Source organism: Nerophis lumbriciformis, linkage group LG30, assembly GCF_033978685.3.
Source record: "Nerophis lumbriciformis linkage group LG30, RoL_Nlum_v2.1, whole genome shotgun sequence".
NCBI lineage: Eukaryota > Metazoa > Chordata > Actinopteri > Syngnathiformes > Syngnathidae > Nerophis > Nerophis lumbriciformis.
This window is the reverse complement of record NC_084577.2, coordinates 14,691,788-14,705,890: the sequence shown is the minus strand read 5'-3', so window position 1 is coordinate 14,705,890 and position 14,103 is coordinate 14,691,788.

Sequence of the window (14,103 nt, the reverse complement as noted above, 5' to 3'; positions counted from 1 at the left end):
TTTTAATTTATTTATCTTATTTTATTTTATTATTTTTAAAAACAACAACCTTATCTTCACCATAACTGGTTGTCCAAATTAGGCATAATAATGTGTTAATTCCACGACTGTATATATCGGTTGATATCGGTATCGGTAATTAAAGAGTTGGATAATATCGGAATATCCGATATCGGCAAAAAGCCATTATCGGACATCCCTAATTATTATTATTATTATTATTATTATTGGTGCTCACTGCACTGCTTCATACTGAAAGATTGCTTTTTAGTGGGAAGGAAGGCAACCAAAAGGAAGAGGAGAGGACAATTGCAGCATAATTCCAGATGAACATAACCAAATTAAAGTGAGAGTATTTACATGGTAGTCAAAAAGACATGAGGCTGTAATTTCTGCCAAAAGAAAGACTGTGAATAGTTATGTACATTTTAATTTGCAAAAAATAAAATATTAAAATAACTTAAAAATAAAGACAACTTCAGATAGTTTTTTCTTTGTTTAAAAATAGAACAAGCACATTCTGAAATTGTACAAAACATAATGTTGTTGTTGTTTTTTTACACTTACATGTTGCGGTTAATAGTATTCTATCTTTATTTGTCGTTATTTATATTTTCTGAATACATTATGTGATAATGTTCATCAGTCAACCCATTGGTGTTAATTTTCAATTCATCAAGATAAAAAAAAATATAAATCAAAATCAAATTACGGGATGTTATTTATGTAGTTTGATCATTTTCCTCGACTGATGTACTAAAACATCATGTGGTTTGTTTTGTACATATGTAGCATCATCTACAAAGATACAAAGAATTGCTGATTCGCCATCCAGTGGACACATTTAGAACAGCAGTTTCTTTCATTCCAAAATATCAGGTTAATTTTTATACTTAGCAAACTAATCCCACGGGCTGGACAAAACCTGTTCTCAAGCCTGATCCGGCCCTCGGGCCGTACGTTTGACACTCATGAATTGATTTACGTGGACCCCGACTTAAACAAGTTGAAAAACTTTTTCGGGTGTTACCATTTTAGTGGTCAATTGTACGGAATATGTACTGTACTGTGCAATCTACTAATAAAAGTTTCAATCAATAAAAAAAAAAAAACTCCTGGTTTAAGAGAAATTGGTAGGGGAGACGATAGTACTTTATTGTACTTTATAGTACTTTATTGAAATGGGGTTAGTTGTCACGCTTTTTTAGTTTCGTGTGAATTGCTCCTCATCAAAACATATTTTAAAAGTAATTCTTACATTAAGTTGATATGAGTATCCTTATTATTGTAAAAAAATATTTTTTTAAATATTGCGAAAATTCATCCAAGTTTTTAAATGGGCCACAGTGAAATATGTCACAGTGGTACTAACTAACTAACTAACTAACTAACTAACTAACTAACTAACTAACTAACTAAGTTTTCCAACCTAATTGATTCTTGAACAGGGTTCGTAAATAGAAAAGTTATTATTTTTGAAGCAAATTTCTTCATAAGAAACAATGTAAACATGAATAATGGGTTCCAGCCTCGACAAAAGTTCATGTATTAGTAAAAGTTTGTACTTATTGAGTACAATATAAAGCGCTATACAGTACTCTAAATCATTTTTTTTTTTTAAACATAAGGGGGTGATGGATTAACTTTCTATTTAATAACAAAGTCAAAACAACGACAACTAGCTGCATTGTCCTTGTATCAGCCGCCCTGCCGACACACACACACACACACACACACACTGTCACTAGCCCTGTTTGAAATCACAAAACTCCTAAACTTTAACAGCCAGAGGTCGCTGCAATGATTAGGAATAATCAAGGGTTCAATCTCTCTCCTGTGCTAGTTTGAAGCCGACACGACAAACGCGCTCAGAGGAGATAACGTTTGAAAAAAGGTGACCGGTTTTTACAAAACTTTTGTTTTGAAGGGGGAATTGCAAACTTCCTGTTGATTTTTACTGGCCGTTGTCAATACATGAAATGTAGGTCTAAGTGAGACCTACATAGAGGTTTTTGTTGTCTCTACGACATTCCTACTGGAAGTAAGAGGCAGTTTTGTCGGAGTTTTCTTCCTAGGAGCAGTTGTGTCTGTGTTTTCTTCCTAGGGGGCGCTAGAGCGCAATTTTGAGTTTTGGGGATGGGTTTTTTTACTAGATCGCACATTTTGCCGGTCCTGATGTGTGTGTCCAGTTTGGTGAGTTTTGAAGCATGTTAAAAGGGTCAAATTGTAGCTCAAAGAGGCAAAAGTGACTGTTTTTACAAAACTTTTGTTTTGAAGGGAGAATTGCCAACTTCCTTGTTGATTTTTGCTGAAGGGTGTTATTGTATGAAATGTAGGTTTAAGTAAGACCTACATAGAGGTTTTTGTTTCATGTCGCTGCAACATTCCTACTGGAAGTTATATGCAGTTTTGTCTGTGTTTTCTTCCGAGGGGGCGCTAGAGCGCAATTTTGAGTTTTTTTGTTTTTTTTAATAGATGGCAATTTTTGCCAGTTCTGATGTGTGTCAAATATGGTGAGATTTGAAGCATGTTAAGGGGTTCAAATTACAGCTCAAAGAGGCGGCGGAATAATAATAAAATGTTACAATAACAATAGGGCCCTCGGTCCCAAAGGGACATTGCGGTCCCTAATAATAATGACAATCATTATAATAATGATAATAATAATAATATAATAATAAAAACATTATTAAATATTATTAATAGTATCATCATTACAATTAATAATTAAAATGGATTAGATGTAGTTATATAATACATCAGTTGGGTTGTTTGTGAATTGATTTAATTTCACAAACATTTAAGAATCAACCATGTGACATTGTTCTCTTCTATCATTGGTCAATTGGCAGGTTTGCTATGTGTGAGACACAAGGCTCCATAACAGTGGAATGCACTTTAAAAATAAGAACACATAAATAAGTAAATAAATAAAACAGTGGTTCTTAACCTGGGTTTGATCGAACCTTAGGGGTTCGGTGAGTCGGGCTCAGGGGTTCGGCGGAGGTCAAAACACAACCGACTCATCGTGTAAATACAAACTTCTCCCTATCGGCGTATTACGGATACGGCAACAGCTGACTGATTTGCAGGTGTGTAATTTGTTGTGAGTTTATGCATGTGTTGGTTTTGTTGTTTGAACATTAAAACATTAATAAGATTGTTGCGTTCAAATGTCTATTAAGTACATCAATAGTAAAAATGTTGCGTTCAAGTGTTTACCAAGTAAAACATAAACGAGAGTGTTGCGTTCAAATGTCTACTAAGTACATCAATAGTAAGAATGTTGTGTTCAAGTGTTTACCATGTAAAACATAAACGAGAGTGTTGCGTTCAAATGTCTACTAAGTACATCAATAGTAAGAATGTTGTGTTCAAGTGTTTACCATGTAAAATCATAGTGAGAGTGTTGCGTTCAAATGTCTACTAAGTACATCAATAGTAAGAATGTTGTGTTCAAGTGTTTACCAAGTAAAACATAAACGAGAGTGTTGGGTTCAAATGTCTATTAAGTACATCAATAGTAAGAATGTTGTGTTCAAGTGTTTACCAAGTAAAACATAAACAGGAGTGTTGCGTTCAAATGTCTACTAAGTACATCAATAGTAAGAATGTTGTGTTCAAGTGTTTACCATGTAAAACATAAACGAGAGTGTTGCGTTCAAATGTCTACTAAGTACATCAATAGTAAGAATGTTGTGTACAAGTGTTTACCATGTAAAATAATAGTGGGAGTGTTGCGTTCGAATGTCTATTAAATACATCAATAGTAAGGATGGTGTGTTCAAGTGTTTACCAAGTAAAATAATAGTGTTGCATTCAAATGTCTACTAAGTACATTAAAAGGAAGACTGTTGTGTTCAAATGTTTACCAAGTAAAACATAAACGAGAGTGTTGCGTTCAAATGTCTACTAAGTAGATCAATAGTAAGAATGTTGCGTTCAAGTGTTTACCAAGTAAAACATTAACGAGATTGTTGCGTTCAAATGTTTATTAAGTACATCAATAGTAAGAATGTTGTGTTCAAGTGTTTACCAAGTAAAACATAAACAGGAGTGTTGGGTTCAAATGTCTACTAAGTACAACAATAGTAAGAATGTTGTGTTCAAGTGTTTACCATGTAAAATAATAGTGGGAGTGTTGCGTTCTAGTGTCTATTAAATACATCAATAGTAAGGATGGTGTGTTCAATTGTTTACCAAGTAAAATAATAGTGTTGCATTCAAATGTCTACTAAGTACAATAAAAGTAAGAATGTTGTGTTCAAATGTTTACCAAGTAAAACATAAACGAGAGTGTTGCGTTCAAATGTCTGCTAAGTAGATCAATAGTAAGAATGTTGCGTTTAAGTGTTTACCAAGTAAAACATTAACGAGATTGTTGCGTTCAAATGTCTATTAAGAACATCAATAGTAAGAATGTTGTGTTCAAGTGTTTACCAAGTAAAACATAAACAGGAGTGTTGGGTTCAAATATCTATTAAGTACATCAATAGTAAGAATGTTGTGTTCAAGTGTTTACCATGTAAAATAATAGTGGGAGTGTTGCGTTTAAATGTCTATTAAATACATCAATAGTAAGGATGGTGTGTTCAAGTGTTTACCAAGTAAAATAATAGTGTTGCATTCAAATGTCTACTAAGTACAATAAAAGTAAGAATGTTGTGTTCAAATGTTTACCAAGTAAAACATAAACGAGAGTGTTGCGTTCAAATGTCTACTAAGGAGGGCAATAGTAAGAATGTTGCGTTCAAGTGTTTACCAAGTAAAACATAAACGAGAGTGTTGGGTTCAAATGTCTATTAAGTACATCAATAGTAAGAATGTTGTGTTCAAGTGTTTACCAAGTAAAACATAAACAGGAGTGTTGGGTTCAAATGTCTATTAAGTACATCAATAGTAAGAATGTTGTGTTCAAGTGTTTACCATGTAAAATAATAGTGGGAGTGTTGCGTTCGAATGTCTATTAAATACATCAATAGTAAGGATGGTGTGTTCAAGTGTTTACCAAGTAAAATAATAGTGTTGCATTCAAATGTCTACTAAGTACATTAAAAGTAAGAATGTTGTGTTCAAATGTTTACCAAGTAAAACGTAAACGAGAGTGTTGCCTTCAAATGTCTACTAAGTAGATCAATAGTAAGAATGTTGCGTTCAAGTGTTTACCAAGTAAAACATTAATGAGATTGTTGCGTTCAAATGTTTATTAAGTACATCAATAGTAAGAATGTTGTGTTCAAGTGTTTACCAAGTAAAACATAAACAGGAGTGTTGGGTTCAAATGTCTATTAAGTACATCAATAGTAAGAATGTTGTGTTCAAGTGTTTACCATGTAAAATAATAGTGGGAGTGTTGCGTTCAAATGTCTATTAAATACATCAATAGTAAGGATGGTGTGTTCAAGTGTTTACCAAGTAAAATAATAGTGTTGCATTCAAATGTCTTCTAAGTACAATAAAAGTAAGAATGTTGTGTTCAAATGTTTACCAAGTAAAACATAAACGAGAGTGTTGCGTTCAAATGTTTACTAAGTAGAGCAATAGTAAGAATGTTGTGTTCAAGTGTTTACCAAGTAAAACATAAACAGGAGTGTTGGGTTCAAATGTCTATTAAGTACATCAATAGTAAGAATGTTGTGTTCAAGTGTTTACCATGTAAAATAATAGTGGGAGTGTTGCATTCAAATGTCTATTAAATACATCAATAGTAAGGATGGTGTGTTCAAGTGTTTACCAAGTAAAATAATAGTGTTGCATTCAAATGTCTTCTAAGTACAATAAAAGTAAGAATGTTGTGTTCAAATGTTTACCAAGTAAAACATAAACGAGAGTGTTGCGTTCAAATGTTTACTAAGTAGAGCAATAGTAAGAATGTTGCGTTCAAGTGTTTACCAAGTAAAACATTAACGAGATTGTTGCGTTCAAATGTCTATTAAGTACATCAATAGTAAGAATGTTGTGTTCAAGTGTTTACCATGTAAAATCATAGTGGGAGTGTTGCGTTCAAATGTCTATTAAATACATCAATAGTAAGGATGGTGTGTTCAAGTGTTTACCAAGTAAAATAATAGTGTTGCATTCAAATGTTTCCTAAGTACAATAAAAGTAAGAATGTTGTGTTCAAATGTGTTACGATCCGCTGCCCGGATCAGAGTTTGTTTATGTTGTGTCACGTGTTTTCAGCACCTTGAGTTTAGTTTGTTTCTGTTGCCATGACGGCAGATTGTGTGCACCTGCCTCTGGTTAGTGTTCGGGACGCGCACCTGTTGCCCGGGCGCTAATCAGAGGGCTATTTAGTCTTTGCTCTGGCCTCACTCTGTCTGGCTTCCTAGTTTGTTCTCACACAACTGATGACAACGAGTATTTACGGTTTCTTAGCTACTAGATCTCACGCTAGGCTCTTTTGGTTTGCTAGCTCCCACGCTAGCCCTTTTGTTTATTCATCATATTATTTATATTTAAAATAAATCATTTTTCCTACCTGCAAGCTGTGTCCGAAGCCGTCTGCATCCTTGGGAGAACCACACCCGCATCATTATGCGACCAAGTCGTTACAAAATGTTTACCAAGTAAAACATAAACGAGAGTGTTGCGTTCAAATGTCTACTAAGTAGATCAATAGTAAGAATGTTGCGTTCAAGTGTTTACCAAGTAAAACATTAACGAGATTGTTGCGTTCAAATGTCTATTAAGTACATCAATAGTAAGAATGTTGTGTTCAAGTGTTTACCAAGTAAAACATAAACAGGAGTGTTGGGTTCAAATGTCTATTAAGTACATCAATAGTAAGAATGTTGTGTTCAAGTGTTTACCATGTAAAATAATAGTGTTGCATTCAAATGTCTACTAAGTACAATAAAAGTAAGAATGTTGTGTTCAAATGTTTACCAAGTAAAACATAAACGAGAGTGTTGCGTTCAAATGTCTACTAAGTAGATTAATAGTAAGAATGTTGCGTTCAAGTGTTTACCAAGTAAAATATAAACGAGAGATGTGATATTCATGCACAGTTCATTTTATGCACCAGTAAAAAATCATGGTAACACTTAAGTATGGGGAACATATTCACCATTAATTAGTTGCTTATTAACATGCAAATTAGTAACATATTGGCTCCTAACTAGTCATTATTAAGTACTTATTAATGCCTTATTCGGCATGGCCTTATTATAACCCTAACCCTGGCCCTAACAAATAACTTTAAATTAAGTCTTTAGTACTTAGACTATGTTCCCCTAGTGTCCAAATAACTCTTAATTAAGTCTATGTTACTTAGAATATGTTCCCCATGCTAAAGTGTTATCAAAAACATATAACTTTGTCTTGAATTTGAAAAAAAACAACATTTTATTTATCACTAAAGAAGGGTTCGGTGACTGCGCATATGAAACTGGTGGGGTTTGGTACCTCCAACAAGGTTAAGAACCACTGAAATAAAAGAACACGCCACTATTACATTATCTCCTTCAGTATAAAACGGCTACTGTGCTTACTCATCTCCCTCGCCGCTTACCTTGCAATTTGACTTTCACAACATCTGCACGTCGCCGGCGTCTTTTTTTTTTCCCACTCAAAAACTCTTATTGCTTCAGAACGTGTCGTTCTGAAGGTCGATAAGATGTAGCCGCGAGATTGCACACCCTCTGAGTCTGGCTGCCTCGCAAGGTTAGACGTTCTGTAGACGCCGTTAACTCCCCGAGGCAGAGGTCAACCGCGTGTGTTTGCGAGGGAATCAAAGCGAGAGAAGAGTGGCATATCTGGCTGATAAAAATCACGTTCGGCACGGCGGCTGGATGATTCAAAGTTGAGGCCAGGGGATAGAAACCGATTCTTGGAGGCGGAGAGGCTTTTAATGTTAGTTCATGAGGTTGGAGGAAATATTTTCTTTAAATAAAACTGTCATGGAATGTGTAAGCTTGGCTTTAAATCACGTGTTTACTTTCAAATTAGCATCAAGTCATAGTGAATACATTTTGAGTAAAAGTCAAATATCAGCGGGAGGGCTTTTTGTGACCCAAAACAAGATTTTGTTTGTGGCCCCATTTCAGTCTTTAGTATTACTGTAACATGACTGCAGCCTTGTAAGTGTCAGGTTCAAACACTGATGACATCTATTAAATAATTAATTAAACAGAGACAGAATTCAATTTGGACTCAATATATTGAGGAGAGTCGCCCAGACATTGTATCCTTCTACAATCTCCAGCACACTCTGCCAAAAGATTGCACTCCTCCTTCTTTATTTGACTTTCTCCCCCCACCTGGTCACAGCTGCTTCCAAAGGGAAGTGGGTCGTAAACAGCGTTGCCTTTGGTTACCGAACAGTTCAAAAGGAGAGGTCGTAAAATAGTTCAAAAAGAGTTCGTAAAATACTTCAAAAATAGTTTGTCTGGAAATTGGGCCGATCCGGTCATCTCTCCGCTTTGAAGTCCTTGGGTTAGAACAATATATTTCTGTTGAGTACCATACATGAAAGAACACAGGAACACCTTAATCTTGCTTTCTCCCCCCACACAGTGGAGTGTTACGAGCTTTACTCTTGGTATGTTTCAAAGACAGCTTTTGTCTTCTTGCCTGAAACTCATTTCTACACAAATGTTTTTTGTGATAACTTACAAACAATTATTCTAACAACAGCACTACAGCTGTTCTCTTATAGGAAGTTTCGCCACTTAAATGTTAAAGAAAATCCGGCATCTTCTGTGACATTACTGAAAACTGCTATTTAGCAGTAATGAAGTTGTCTGCAACTATAGAAGGATGGAAAATTCTGAATGTGAATCATACTTTAAGGTACAAACCCCGGATTGATGAAGTAATGTGCTGATCATTCTTACTGGGGACCCTGGGGAAAAAGAGTTAATATGGTTCATGGGGACCAAATTTAAAGAATTTTGCATAATTCACACAAATTTGTACGTGACTACTGAGGACCATTTAAAAAAAAAAAAAAAAAAGTTCAAATTAAATATGACATGATCCTCAGAATACAGTGTCAGGTTCAAACACTGATGACATCTATTAAACAAGACAAGAAGCAAAGAATCAAACAGTGACAGAATTCAATTTGGACTCAATATTGAGGAGTGTCACCTTTACACTGTACCCTTGGACAGTATCTCACCACGCGCTTCCAAAAGATTGCATGCCTCCTTCTTTTATTTTGGACCCTCCCCGACCACATGGCCACCACTGTTTCCAAAGGACAAAGGTCGCAAAAAGTTCACAGAAAAGGTCGTAAACAATTTACAGAAAAGGTCAGTTCAAAAAGGGTTTGTAAAATAGTTCAAAAAGAGGTCCATAAAATAGTTCAAAAAGAGGTCGTCTGGAAATTGGGCAGATCCTGTCATCTCTCCGCTTTGAAGTCTTTGGGTTAGAACAATATCTTCCTGTTGATTACCATACATGAAAGAACACAGGAACCCCCCCACACACACACACAGTGGAGTTTTACGAGTCTTACTCTTGGTAGGTTTCAGAAGACAGCCTTTTGTCTTCTTGTCAGGAACACAATGTAATACAAAGTTTTTGTGATAATTTTGAAACAATTATTCTAACAGTAAGTATTGTACTTTTATTGCTCGAGCTATTAAAATACTCCATTCATATTCACAGAAAGTCAATTACCACAGAACCATTTGACAGAGATTAACGAAGGTTTACTGCAGGGATATTCAACTAAAATGTTTTGGGGGCCCCATTTCCGGAAAAGCTGAGGTCCTAGGAGCCGGACTTCTCCCTTCACTATTATTCTTAGAGAACCAGCGTCCTCCATGACAGTGTTTTAAAGATTCTACCGCAAGTTTGTTTGAACTTAACTTGCAGGCCACCAGTTGAATTGTCCAATGACAAAAAAAAGAGGACTTAAAATGGATCCCTGAGGAACACCACTAGGTTAACTAAAGAAATTGAATAAATGACTGGATTGGCGTCGTTAGTGTTATGGTTTAACAGAAGGGAGATGACGGCTCAGACACCAGGGAGCAGTCATGTTCAATAATTTATTATATATATAGTCAATATATATAATAATAATAAACAATACTAACTAATAAACTACAAAAAGGAAATGGAGAGTGTCAAAACCCAAGAGTGTGTGTGAGGCTATGTGTGTAGTTAGCTGTGGTGTGTGTAACCAAGTGTTGTCGAGAGCGAAGGAACACGGAAGTCCGTAGGGCAGGCAGATGATTCAGGGCAGGAGAGAAGAGACCAGGCGAGGGTCGAGGATTGAGGAAGGCAGTCCAAAACCACAAGGGAAACAACGGGTAAGACTCGGGAAGGAACTACGGGAGAACAAACAAGGATGTCCGACACGGAGGGAAAACGCAGAGAGAGAGAGAGAGAGAGAGAGAGAGAGAGAGAGAGAGAGAGAGAGAGAGAGAGAGAGAGAGAGAGAGAGAGAGAGAGAGAGAGAGAGAGAGAGAGAGAGAGCATAAGGCTTCGGCTTACGGTACACAAAGGGTAAACTAAGTTCCCGCATGGATCCTTGGGTCCCCTGGTCCTTTATACAGCTCCCTCTCATCAGGTCCAGGTGCGCTGATTGCTGATCGCCCACAGCCTTGCCAGCATGTGGGCGTGACGCGGCATGTGGCCGTGACAGTTAGGCCTATTTTAGAGGAGCTCCCTCCTAAAATATTCTTAAACCCCCCGAAATAATTTGTTGTGATAAATAGGTATTGATTTTGAATTGAGAATCAATTCTGTATCGAATCGTTAACCACAAGAATCGAATCGAATCAAATCGTGTGGCGCCCAAAGATTCACAGCCCGAGTGTTGAAGATCTCCTGCCTCAGTGAAGCCAATTCAAAACTGCTGTGCTGCTTCGGCATTAACTGAAAAAGTAAAAAAAAAAACAATAAATGAGCAAAAAGCTAAAAAAATAATAATAAATTATTAGGTGTTATATCTTCAGGGAAAATGTTTGGCTACAATATAAACCTAAATATTACGGTTATTTTAGAAATACCTCCGTAAATCTGTCACGATGACAGTGTTCAAAGTGATGCTAAATTCGCAAATTTTCTCTAAGGGCTTTTGTATGGGCGCCACCGCGATGCCGCTAAACCGATGGCACAAGAACATGTTGACTCACTGCTAAATAAAAGTTTGGTAGTAATGAAGGATATTTGTACCGTATTTTCTTAAAATATTTTTTTTTTCACAAAACTCGACAGTGCGCCTTATAACCCGGTGCGCCTAATGTACGTAATAATTCTGGTTTTGCTTACCGACCTCAAAGCTATTTTATTTGGTACATGTGTAATGATAAGTGTGACCAGTAGATGGCAGTCAAACATACGAGATACATGTAGAGTGCAATATGATGGCAATATGACTCAAGTAAACAACAACATTTTATATGTTCCATTGAAAATATAGAACATTACTTACGGAGCTCAAAAATCTATCAAAGCGTTTTAGTACGACGTTGGTAAGCTATGAAGCCGCACCGCTTGATGGATTGTCTGCGCATTAAACATGCAAGTATTATTATTGTGTGTGTATAAGGTAAGACATATTATCTGCTGTTTTGTTTCGCAATATTATGCAAATGCAACTTTTCTTACTTTCTGGTACCCGCTGATCTGTATTTGGGATCTGCATATATCATGAAAAATTGCGCGCTTCCGCCTTTGCAGTCCGTGCAGACGCCATAGTTGATAAGCTTCTTCTTCTTCTCTATCTTCTTGTTATGGGACATTCATCCTCCGCTCTTGCCATTTGTAATACAAAGTAGTGTAAAGTTCTTACTTATATGGGTCAGTAAACTCACCACGAAAGCAGTAAAACATACCGGTGTAGTGAGTTGGCCTTGTTGTTGTTTCCGGAGGAGGAGATGCTGCTCCGTTATTGATTTAAGTAAAGTCTGAATGTCATTAAAACAGTTAGCTCCATCTTTTGACACTTCTTCCACTCCCGTCCTTGCACGCTACACCGCTACAACAAAGATGAAGGTGAGCCACGCAAATAAGACCGCCCACAAAACGGCGCATCCGGAAGCGACTGTCAAAAAGCGTCTTGAAGATGATCTGTAAAACATCATCTATGCAACATTTTGACCAAAGAACCACCATTACATGTTATGTAGACCACAAGGAAGTGTTTTACATTTAGAAAAAAATAAAATAATATGACCTTATAATCTGGTGCGCCTTATATATGGAAAAAGATCGAAAATTGACCATTCATCGGCAGTGCGCCTTATAATCCGGTGCGCCCTATATTCCGGAAAATACGGTATTCATGAGGTAATTCAGTCCATCAAAGTAGAAAAAGCAAATACCGTATTTTTCTGACTATAAGTCGCAGTTTTTTTCATAGTTTGGCCAGGCTCCAGTATGACTCATATATGTTTTTTTCCTTCTTTATTATGCATTTTCGGCAGGTGCGACTTATACTCCGGTGCGACTTATACTCCAAAAAATACGGTACTTGCAGAGTACAACAACGGTGACGGTCGCCATAATCATCTGGTCGAACCTAAACAACCGCATAGAGTGTTTATGCCAGGGGCCGACTCTTAGTCTGCCTTTCGTCCAAAGTCAGTTCGCCTGGTATAGGCTCCAGCCTGCCTGTGAAATGACTAAATGCTCTAAAGGGGTGTGCTCGTTATTTGTACTGTATTATGATCTGTATGCTGCACTTGTCTTCTATTGCCTGCAGCTAACAATCACAAAGGGTATCAGTGTGTGTGTGTGTGTGTGTGCGTGTGTGTGTGTGTGTGTGTGTTGATTCCATTGTAACTTTGCAGCCAATATATGAATAGTGTATGTGGTTAGTTTCATAAATATGGGAACGGCTTTGTGTAAAAAAAATGTGCACCTGTTTATTGTATTGGATAACGGGTATGAGAGTGTTTTGCCTCTTAAGTAATCATTTTGTTGATATGCAGTCAACATTCATCCTTTTTTGGAGCTTAAAAGGTGACTGTCATTTCACTAAAAAGCTCTCTTTACGTATTGTTTGCCCCTGAACATTAATCTGGCAGTCATGTCCCATAATGTCAATTAGTTTTTGCGTAATGGGTAAATAACTAACTGTACCTCGAACGCCACCTTTCCATCGCAAGCTGCCCCCTCTTGGTGTGACGTCATCAACAGCAGTGTTTTTCAACCTTTTTTGGGCCAAGGCACAATTTTTGCGTTGAAAAAATGCGGAGGCACACCACCAGCAGAAATCATTACAAACGAAACTCAGTTGACAGTAAAAAGTCGTTGTCGTAATTGTTGGATATGACTTTAAATCATAACCAACTATGCATCACTATAGCTCTTGTCTCAAAGTAGGTGTACTGTCACCACCTGTCACATCACACCCTGACTTATTTGGACTTTTTTGCTGTTTTCCTGTGTGTAGTGTTTTACTTCTTGTCATGCGCTCCTATTTTGGTGGCTTTTTCTCTTATTTTTGGTATTTTCCTGTAGCAGTTTCATGTCTTCCTTTGAGCGATATTTCCCGCATCTATTTTGTTTTAGCAATCAAGAATATTTCAGTTGTTTTTATCCTTCTTTGTGGGGGCATTGTTGATTGTCATGTCATGTACATTGTCTTTGCTCCACAGTCAGTCTTTGCTGTTGTCCAGCATCCTGATTTTGTTTACTTTGTAGCCAATTCAGTTTTAGTTTCGTTCTGCATAGCCTTCCCTAAGCTTCAATGCCTTTTCTTAGGGGCACTCACCTTTTTTTTATTTTTGGTTTAAGCATTAGATACCTTTTTACCTTCACACTGCCTCCCGCTATTTCCCACATCTTCAAAGCAATTAGCTACCGGCTGCCATCTACTGATATGGAAGAGTATTACACGGTTACTCTGCCGAGCTCTAGACAACACCGACACTCAACAACAACACATCATTTGCAGGCTATAATTACTGGTTTGCAAAAAATATTTTTAACCCATATAGGTGAAATTAGATAATCTCCCACGGCACACCAGACTGTATGTCACGGCACACTAGTGTGCCGCGGCACAGTGGTTGAAAAATACTGATCTACAGAACTGGAGCCCGCATGGCCAGTGTGGCTAAAGGCATGCAAACTATTATTTTGATAAATTATTGCATGTTTTTGTCACCCCGGTTCATGATTACTTCAAGACTCACG